Genomic DNA, 12,020 nt, shown 5'->3' with positions numbered 1-12,020 from the left:
CAGATTTGATCGTCCAGTACAACCAGGCTTACAGAAGCAACCGTATAACAGCCAGTAAGTAATCAGGAATATAACGACTATAAATTATGCAGCAGTGTTTTGATTCAGGACACCTACTGATTTTCACTGAGTACATAAATCAATTAAACATTAGCATTCCTCCCACAAAGAAAATGTCTCAGCTGCTAAATGGCTAAATAGTGTCAATGTGAACATAAATATGCAGGGATGCTTCGACTGTCATTATGTGGAATGTGCAACACATGGAGATAGTCACGGTATCATGTGGAATGTACAACACATGGAGATAGTCACGGTATCATGTGGAATGTGCAACACATGGAGATAGTCACGGTATCATGTGGAATGTACAACACATGGAGATAGTCACGGTATCATGTGGAATGTACAACACATGGAGATAGTCACGGTATCATGTGGAATGTACAACACATGGAGATAGTCACGGTATCATGTGGAATGTGCAACACATGGAGATAGTCACGGTATCATGTGGAATGTACAACACATGGAGATAGTCACGGTATCATGTGGAATGTACAACACATGGAGATAGTCACGGTATCATGTGGAATGTGCAACACATGGAGATAGTCACGGTATCATGTGGAATGTACAACACATGGAGATAGTCACGGTATCATGTGGAATGTACAACACATGGAGATAGTCACGGTATCATGTGGAATGTACAACACATGGAGATAGTCACGGTATCATGTGGAATGTGCAACACATGGAGATAGTCACGGTATCATGTGGAATGTGCAACACATGGAGATAGTCACGGTATCATGTGGAATGTGCAACACATGGAGATAGTCACGGTATCATGTGGAATGCGCAACACATGGAGATAGTCACGGTATCATGTGGAATGTGCAACACATGGAGATAGTCACGGTATCATGTGGAATGTACAACACATGGAGATAGTCACGGTATCATGTGGAATGTGCAACACATGGAGATAGTCACGGTATCATGTGGAATGTACAACACATGGAGATAGTCACGGTATCATGTGGAATGTACAACACATGGAGATAGTCACGGTATCATGTGGAATGTACAACACATGGAGATAGTCACGGTATCATGTGGAATGTGCAACACATGGAGATAGTCACGGTATCATGTGGAATGTACAACACATGGAGATAGTCACGGTATCATGTGGAATGTACAACACATGGAGATAGTCACGGTATCATGTGGAATGTGCAACACATGGAGATAGTCACGGTATCATGTGGAATGTACAACACATGGAGATAGTCACGGTATCATGTGGAATGTACAACACATGGAGATAGTCACGGTATCATGTGGAATGTACAACACATGGAGATAGTCACGGTATCATGTGGAATGTGCAACACATGGAGATAGTCACGGTATCATGTGGAATGTGCAACACATGGAGATAGTCACGGTATCATGTGGAATGTGCAACACATGGAGATAGTCACGGTATCATGTGGAATGCGCAACACATGGAGATAGTCACGGTATCATGTGGAATGTGCAACACATGGAGATAGTCACGGTATCATGTGGAATGTGCAACACATGGAGATAGTCACGGTATCATGTGGAATGTGCAACACATGGAGATAGTCACGGTATCATGTGGAATGTGCAACACATGGAGATAGTCACGGTATCATGTGGAATGTGCAACACATGGAGATAGTCACGGTATCATGTGGAATGTGCAACACATGGAGATAGTCACGGTATCATGTGGAATGTGCAACACATGGAGATAGTCACGGTATCATGTGGAATGTACAACACATGGAGATAGTCACGGTATCATGTGGAATGTGCAACACATGGAGATAGTCACGGTATCATGTGGAATGTGCAACACATGGAGATAGTCACGGTATCATGTGGAATGTACAACACATGGAGATAGTCACGGTATCATGTGGAATGTACAACACATGGAGATAGTCACGGTATCATGTGGAATGTACAACACATGGAGATAGTCACGCAGAGGGAAAAATACATTTGTAAATAGAGGCATTGAACTGATCAAAATATTCTTGTTTCATGTAAGTGAATTTGGAATTGTCAGGTTTGGATCTGGCTTTGCTTATACCCATTCGTCCATTCACCCATTCATCCATTCACCCATTCGTCCATTCATCCATTCACCCATTCATCCATTCATCCATTCACCCATTCATCCATTCATCCATTCACCCATTCACCCATTCGCCCATTCACCCATTCATCCATTCATCCATTCACCTATTCACCCATTAATCCATTCATCCATTAATCCATTCACCCATTCACCCATTCATCCATTCACCCATTCACCCACTCACCCATTCACCCATTCGTCCATTCACCCATTCATCCATTCACCCATTCATCCATTCATCCATTCACCCACTCACCCATTCATCAATTCACCCTTTCACCCATTCATCCATTCATCCATTTACCCACTCAGCCACTCACCCATTCATCCATTCACCCATTCATCCATTCATCCATTCACCCACTCAGCCATTCGCCCATTCAGCCATTCACCCACTCAGCCATTCACCCACTCAGCCATTCATCCATTCATCCATTCATCCATTCATCCATTCACCCACTCAGCCATTCACCCACTCAGCCATTCATCCATTCAGTGCAGATCTCCCATTCAGCCAATTCATTTTCAGCACCAGCTAACGATCTCAGTTCCAGCACCACACAGGGAACATCAATTCCTTTTCTGCACCAGACAGCGATCTCAGTCCCAGCACTACACAGGGAACAGTGATTTCTGGTTTAAAGCTGCATCATGGTCATTCCATTTAAAAGGGAACAATACTTCCATTCACCTTTCATCCTTGTGGAATTGAAATATATATTGACTGAAACCAAGCAAGCAGCGTTTTCTATCTGAAATTACTAAATGGATTGTATCGGGTGGAAAACTTCTCTGTGTTCGTGTTAATGTCAAACCAGTGTCACCAGGCCCTGTATACTTTAAGACCTCTTAACGTAAGCAATACTGATTTTTTTTACAACAAACATAATCGGTCTGTACACAGTTCTAAACCGTGTACACTGTGCACCCTATTCCAATCTTCTCTACATTGCCCATGTCCGGACTGCCCCGCATCAGGCCTTCTATTGGATTATCGTTGATGGGAGCCTCAGCCTGCTGAGGGAAGCACTTTTCCTCCTGATTCTATATCTATATCATTGGGTGGAACAAACAAACAACGTGTTTCCACAGGGGACTGCACCACTCTCTAATCCATTCTGACCTTCGCTGGACGAGATTTCAGTTTATTTTTAGTTTGACTTAAGAGGCAGTGGAAACGTATAGCTGCGTATGCTCTTCAAGCAGCACACAGTCTTGCACCGACTGTGTTGTCATTGTGTTCCTGGTTTGTTCCAGGGGTTTGTTCTCTCTCTCTCTCTGGAGTGAAACAAACCATCAGCGTTTTAGAGAGATGGTAAACTTGATCTTAGAAAGGTATTTTTTATATATATATATACACCTGTCAAGCACAGGTGGAATGAGACAATGAACAGAACTGTTTATAAAAAGTCAATCCTCTATAATTAATCATAAGCATAGCAAAGGTCAAGGTTTTACAACTCCTGGAGAGCTGTGTGGGTTTATTTTGTTCAAACTCAGTTTATCACGGTCCAGATTAAAGACCACGTTAAGTTGATTATCTGACACAGATATGTTAGTGCTGGACGGGAAAAAAAGTGCGTGCAGCAACTCTACATTATAAAAACAAAAAATAATTTGTGAAAGGATTCGTTTTTGTGTTTTTTTTTTTATTTTATTTTTTTACAATTGAACATTATTTTTATATCATTGGTCGCATGATGCCAACACATTTTGTATCATCCAATGAATATATGCCCTTGATTATGAGGTGTACGAAATATATAAATGTCCCTTTGCCATTGAGAATCTGATTGGGTGGATCCATTTCATCTGAAGTGTCACCCGTTTATAAGTTAAACTGCTGTGTATCAGGTGTGTCACTATTCATCTCAAACGTAATTAAAATTAGGCCGGGCAAATGTGCGGAAATATCACTCACTGTCACAATCAACCTCTGTGTGCGATCAGAGTAAAATAAACATTTATAATACCCTCTGCTTGCCTTTGATAAGGTTTATACCTAATCTACCAAATTCATTCTGTGTGACGATACCATTAAGAAAGATGTTAGGGACACGTAAGTGAGCTTGGCATTTCAGTTTTTTTTAATGACTTGATTATTCCACAGGCTTCACTGGTATTTCCATGCTGTGGCCAGGCACAATGTGACACAAAGCATTCGGGATTGTCTAAAGAGAACAGAGCAGCAAGCTCATTAAGTGAAACATCTTGGCAGAGGTAATTTGCTAATTCATATTTCTGAATGTTAATGTCAAAATAAAGAGGTGAGACTTAGAACAAAATGTGTGTGTGTGTGTGTGAGTGTGTGTTCATGTGTGTGTGTGCGTGCGTGCGTGTGCGTGTGCGTGTGCGTGTGTGTGTGTGCGCGCGTCTCAGCAGTTCTTCTATAACTTGGAAACTGAGAAAGTACAGAACCCAGAATGACCATACGTATGTTACAAAATCCAAGCTCCATCTAGTCGTCCGAACTTCAGCAACGCATAATAATAAAGGTGATTTGCTTATTTAGTTGAGTTCGTTTATTTAATTTAGTTTATAGGATTATGCCATTTCCAGGTTTATTACGTGGTCAGATCAGAAAATGGAGATAATGCTGAACAGTATTCCAAACATCCTTGTTCTTTTGTTAAACCTCTATAATTTATCACGAGTAATTCTTCGGAGGAGTTTCTGTGTACATGAATGTTACACCGTGCCGTGTAATCACTTGGTTTGCTTCTGGAAAACCTAAAGCAGGTTATGGCATTGAAAACTGCAGCTCCAAAGTAAAGTGCCCCATCTCGTCTCCCGAGGCGATTTGATATATGTGTCACATACAGTGCCGTCCTTCTTTCTCTGGGGTTAACGCATAGGGGTGGACTCAGGAAAAAAACTTAAGAAATAAGATTCAGGGACACTTTCCCATGAAATACAGATTTGAAATTCAATTAGACTGCCACTCACATTCGACCGCTCAGAGCAGAGAGAGTAATGATTGTTTAAACAACTATTTTGTTCTGAAAGACAGGGTAAACCGGTAACATGGTGGACCAAGGACATACAGTGCATTCGGAAAGTATTCAGACCCCTTGACTTTTTCCTCATTTTGTTACGTTACAGCCTTATTCAAAAATTGCTTAAATTGTTTTTTTTTCACCATATCCATCTGCATACGATACCCCATAATGACATCACAATACCCCATAATGACATCACAATACCCCATAATGACATCACAATACCCCATAATGACATCACAATACCCCATAATGACATCACAATACCCCATAATGACATCACAATACCCCATAATGACAGAGCAAAAATAGTAAAAAAAAAAAAAAAAAAGAATACTGAAATATCACATTTACATAAGCATTCAGACCCTTTACTCAGTACTTTGTTGAAGCACTTTTGGCAGCGATTACAGCCACAAGTATTTTTGGGTATGACGATACAAGCTAGACACACCTGTATTTGGGGAGTTTCTACCATTCTTCTCTGCAGATCCTTTCAAACTCTGTCAGGTTGGATGGGGAGCGTCGCTGCACAGCTATTGTCAGGTCTCTCCATAGATGTTCAATTGGATTCAAGTCCGAGCTCTGGCTAGGCCATTCAAGGACATTCAGAGACTTGTCCTGAAGTCACTTTTGCGTTGTCTTGCCTGTGTGCTTAGGGTTGTTGTCATGTTGGAAGGTGCATCTTCACCCCAGTCTGAAGACCTGAGCGCTCTGGAGCAGGTTTTCATCAAGGATCTCTCTGTACTTTACTCCGTTCATCTTTCCCTCGATCCTGACTAGTCTCCCAGTCCCTGCTGCTGAAAAACATCCCCACAGCATGATGCTGCCACCACTATGCTTGACATTCAGGCCAAATAGTTCAATCTTGGTTTTATCAGATCAGAGAATCTTGTTTCTCATAGTCTAAGTCCTTTAGGTGCCTTTTGGCAAAATCCAAGCCGGGCTGTCATGTGCCTTTTACTGAGGAGTGGCTTCTGTCTGGCCACTCTACCATAAAGGCCTGATTGGTGGAGTGCTGCAGAGATGGTTGTCCTTCAGAGCTGCAGAGCTCCAGAGATTCTCCCATCTCCACAGAGGATCTCTGGAGCTCTGTCAGAGTGGCCATCTGGTTCTTGGTCACCTGCCTGACCAAGGCACTTCTCACCTGATTGCTCAGTTTGGACGGGCAGCCAGCTCTAGGAAGAGTCTTGGAGGTTCCAAACTTCTTCCGTTTGAGAATGATGGAAGCCACTGTGTTCATGGGGCCTTCAATGCTGCAGACATGTTTTGGTACCCTTCTCCAGACACAATCCTGTCTCGGAGTTCTACGGACAGTTCCTTTGACTTCATGGATTGGTTTTTGCTCTGGGACCTTATATAGACATGTGTGTGCCTTTCCAAATAATGTCCAATCAATTGACTTTACCATAGGTGGACTCCAATCAAGTTGTAGAAACATCTCAAGGATGATCAATGGAAACATGATGCAAACGGTCTGAATACTTATGTAAATAAGGTATTTCTGTTTTTATTTTTAAGTAACATCTCATTCCAAAATCATGGGCATTAATATGGAGTTGGGTCCCCTATTTGCTGCTATAACAGCCTCCACTCTTCTGGGAAGGCTTTCCACTAGATGTTGGAACATTGCTGCTATAACAGCCTCCACTCTTCTGGGAAGGCTTTCCACTAGATGTTGGAACATTGCTGCTATAACAGCCTCCACTCTTCTGGGAAGGCTTTCCACTAGATGCAGGAACATTGCTGCGGGGACTTGCTTCCCTTCAGCTACAAGAGCATTAGTGAGGTCGGCCACTGATGTTGGGAGATTAGGCCTGGCTCGCAGTCAGCGTTGCAATTCATCCCAAAGGTTCCGATGGGGTTGCGGTCCGGGCTCTGTGCAGGCCAGTTAAGTTCTTCCACACTGATCTCGACAAACCATTTCTGTATGGACCTCGCTTTGTGCACGGGGGCATTGTCATGTTGAAGCAGAAAAAGGCCTTCCCCAAACTGTTGCCACACAGTTGGAAGCACAGAATCATCTAGAATGTCATTTTATGCTGTAGTGTTAATATTTCCCTTCACTGGAACTAAGGGACCTAGCCCGAACCATGAAAAATAGCCCAAGACCATTATTCCTTCCTCCACCAAACTTTACAATTGGTACTATGCATTCGGGCAAGTAGCGTTCTCCTGAAATCCTCCAAACCCAGATTTGTCCGTCAGACTGCCAGATGGTGAAGCGTGATTCACCCATTGCTCCAGAGTCCAATGACGGTAAGCTTTACACCACTCCAGCCGATGCTTGTCACTGAGCATGGTGATCATATGCTTGTGTGCAGCTTCTCGGCCATGGAAAACCGTTTCATTAAGATACCAACGAACAGTCGATTTATGTAAGCTTGTGTGGCCTACCACTTCTCGGCTCAGCCGTTGTTGCTCCTAGACGTTTACACTTCACAATAACAGCACTTACAGTTGACAAGGGCAGCTCTAGCAAGGCAGACATTTGATGCCACATTGAAAGTCACTGAGCTCTTTAGTATGGGCCATTCTACTGCCAATGTTTGGCTAAGGATATTGCATGTCTGTGTGCTCGATTTTATACAACAGGTGGGTCTAATCCTGAACGTTGATTGGTTAAAACCGCATTCTATTCACTGTCTCATCAGCCCAGCCAGGCAATTTATAAACTTGATCTCCGCTATAAAAAGCATCTAGACGTTATCTCACATTTCTTTTTGAATGAACCTTTCGTTTTCAACAGCAGTGATTTGTATAAACCTTGTTGTCTGTCTCTCCGACATTTGCAACATTGTTTCGACTGTCCCATAGTGATAATGCCGGGAGTCGGAACGAGACAGACAGAGCAGGCAGCTTTTCACAGCCAGTCGACATCATGAATCAACATAATTTTTATGGAGATATAAATCGAACTATCAGTAGAAAACAGGTCAAATGAAATGAAGCTAGTTTGAGGTCTTTCTAGCTTCAGTGTGAAGTGATTATGTTAGCTGTGTTGTTGACTAGCTCTTCAACAACAGTGTCCTGACAAGTGATACCCTTTTTTCTACACCAGGAGAAATCGTGCATCATTCGCTAATTGTTATGGATGTGTCCAAATAAATGTCAATAGAAAACCGCTTAAACAAAATGCAAATGGAGCTACTTCATTGTTATTCTGGCTGCCCTGTTTGACGTGACTGTAAGTTAGCTGTAGTTGGCTAGCTAGCGAGCAATGGATAAGGGTAGCCACCCTAGATTTGTGTCAGAACTATATCTTGTGGAAGGATGAAATAGTCTTAATAAATGTATCAAGATAAAGTTTTTAATAAAAATATGTCAATCATTATTTGAATATGTCGTTAACCCGTTGTATAAAAGTGATAATGCCCTCGAAGCCGGTATTTCGAGGATACATTTGCACGGTTTGCCGCAAATATATCCTGCAAACTCCGGCTTCTAAAGCATCATCACACCTGTCAGCAACAAGTGTGAAATAGCCAAAGCCAATCATTTGAAGGTGTGTGATAAACATAAACATAGTTTATTGTGACTTTGCATTTGACCTGATTATGAACAATGTGAAGGTAATATGTTGTTTTTAAGTACTTTATTACATTGAAGCAAAGAGGGCAAAGAGTTTGACATGTGGACCTACATACAGTGCTGTGTGACGTATTAGACCACGTGTGTGAAGTCTGACAAATGTCTGACAAAACTTTATTTTTAAGTGAACTTTCACTTTATGACGTGGGTGTCGAGTGACATGTTTTCCGATTATATAGTACAGTAGCAGTCGAAAGTTTGGACACACCTGCTCATTCAAGGGTTTTTCTTTGTTTTTACTAAATGTTTTCGTGACGTGTAGAATAATAGTTAAGATCATCAAAACTATGAAATTACACATATGGAATAATGTACTAACCAAAAAAAAAGTGTTTTATATTTTATAATTGAAATTCTTCAAAGTAGTCACCTTTTGCCTTGATGACAGCTTTGTACACTCTTGGTATTCTCTCAACCATGTTCATGAGGTAATCACCTGGAATACATATCAATTAACAGGTGTGCCTTGTTAAAAGTTAATTTGTGGGATTTCTTTCCTTCTTAAAGCATTTGAGCCAATCAGTTGTGTTGTGAGTGGGCGGTATACAGAAGTGAGCCGTACTGTCCATATTATGGCAAGAACAGAACTTGCCATAATGTGAACAGAACTGTTCACAGGAGACTGCGTTAATCAGGAGACTGCGTTAATCAAATAAGAACAAATTCTTATTTTCAATGACGGCCTAGGAACAATTCATGGTTGAATTGCTGCTAAGAAACCACTACTAAAGGACACCAACAAGAAGAATAGACTTGCTTGGGCCAAGAAGCACAAGCAATGGACATGAGACCAGCGGAAATCTATCCTTTGGTCCATTGGCCTGGTCCAAATTTGAGATTTTTGTTTCCAACCGCCGTGGCTTTGTGAGACGCAGAGTAGGTGAACGGATGATGTCCGCATGTGTGGTACCCACCGTGAAGCATGGAGGAGGTGTGATGGTGTGGGGGTGCTTTGCTGGTGACACTGTTGGTGATGTATTTAGAATTCAAGGCACACATAACCAGCATGGCTACCACAGCATTCTGCAGCGACAAGCCATCCTATCTGGTTTGCGCTTATTGGGACTATCATTTGTTTTTCAACAAGACAATTACCCAAAACACCTCCAGGCTTTGTAAGGGCTATTTGACCAAGAAGGAGATGGAGTGCTGCATCAGATGACCTGGCCTCCACAATCACTCGACCTCAACCCAATAGAGATGGTTTGGGATGAGTTGGACCGCAGAGTGAAGGAAAAGCAGCCAACAAGTGCTCAGCATATATGGGAACTCCTTCAAGACGGTTGGAAAAGCATTCCAGGTGAAGCTGGTTGAGAGAATGTCAAAAGTGTTCAAAGCTGTCATCAAGGAAAAGGGTGGCTACTTTGAAGAATGTAACATAGAAAATAAATGTTGATTTCTTTGACACTTTTTGGGTTACTACATGATTCCATATCTGTTATTTCATAGTTTAGATGTCTTCACTATTATTCTACAATGTAGAAAATAGTACAAATAAAGAAAAACCCTGGAATGAGTAGGTGTGTCCAAACTTTGGACTGGTACGATATATCAAACAACTGTATTTATATAGTGGGAGATATACGTGCATCGAAAGTTGTTGATTTAGTACTGTGATACATTCAATGGAGTATCGTGCAGGAATGGAAGCACCATGGAGGTATCACAATATCAAAATGGTATGGCAATATCGTGCAGGTATGATAACATCATGCATTTATGGTCATTTTAATCGTATGGTATTATCATGCAGACAAGGTAATAATAAAAAACGTTGTTCTCAACCGTGTCTCTATGACTTTGTTATTCTGTGGAAAAAGGGAAAGAATATATTTCAGTCTTTGTGTGAACTGTACATGGATATGCTGAAAGGCTGCTCACTTACAGGTATCCATAGCAACACCTTGTCACCAGCACTAAAGTGAGCTTTTACAACGCCAGTCACAGCAAAATGCAGCCCTGATACCCATCGAAAAGTGACAGGGTTATTTACTCTTATCGGTAACCCGATTTTCCCTCCTTCAATTGTAATATCAATGTTGCTCTACATAAAACACACCGAGTAAGTACTATTCTGAATAACTTCCAACTTCCAACTGTCACTTTTTTACAACGGCCACAAATGTGTTACCTGTAAATACGGCAGTTGATAGTTATGTTGTAGAAAACCGTGGTTTCTGCTTCACCAAGACTGGCCATTTTCTCCAAATTTGCAACTGAGGAAACTGAAATGGCAATTTGCCTAACAGACAGACTAAGGCATTTTGCAATTGATCACCACGACTCGTGTCCACACAAGTGGATGACATTATTTTCATGCTCATATATTTTGACACAGATAACCAGATAATAAGATGAGCAGATAACCAGACAATCCACAAAAGCAAAATGAAATCGACATAATTTGGCAATGCACAGTGAATCTTCGGGGCCTTCGAGAAGGCTTTGGGATCATCGGGGTCTTTTGTGTCAGGTTGAGATGGATACGGATGGCTTCGTTGAGCGGCGTTTCGCTGTAATCACACCGGCATCATGGGTAAATTGCTCCACTAGACCGCGTCACACGTGTATCTCAAAAGGTCACACAGCGGCTAGAGTGAAAGTCACAGGATAGGAAACCTTGAGGATCATCGTCGGAAATCACTAAAAACACCGTCTGAAAGGCACAAACACTTTTACCTACAGGACATTTTTGAAACAAAAGGAACTGCAGACTATTCAGTACGTTTGAGTGGTATGCTTCACACGCGCATCGATACAGTTTAAAAGAAGGAAGAGCTACAAGTCACTATTTATTATTGTTAGGAAATCTCTGAAGTTCATCTTTTTTTCCTGGTCTGGACAAAGATCGTGTTGTTTCGAGGATCATCAAGGATTTCTCAAACAATGGGATTTTTCAATCGATAATCCCTCTTCAATACAACAACAACCAAACATCACTAATGCAGAATTCATAGCTTGTGTATGAATACACTGTGTTTTGTCGGCGCCAGTGGTAGTGCTGCCAACTCCTCAGCACACATTGGCCCTTTGGGCATGGGTTTGATACCCACACTGGGACCTTCCAATCTGTCTCTCACCAGATCTGTCTCCCCCCCTCTAATTCACATCTGCAACATTTCAAATTAAGAATTAAAAAAAAAAAATAATAATATGTGGAAAGATGCTGTAGACACACCATAATGTTAAATGAGTAGCTAACACCACAACATGTTAAATCAGTAGCTAACACCACAACATGTTAAATT

The sequence above is a fragment of the Oncorhynchus mykiss genome, chromosome 21 (genome assembly GCF_057628025.1).
Source record: "Oncorhynchus mykiss isolate SJ-2025 chromosome 21, ASM5762802v1, whole genome shotgun sequence".
Classification (NCBI taxonomy): Eukaryota; Metazoa; Chordata; class Actinopteri; order Salmoniformes; family Salmonidae; genus Oncorhynchus; species Oncorhynchus mykiss.
Note: the sequence above shows the minus strand (reverse complement) of the source record.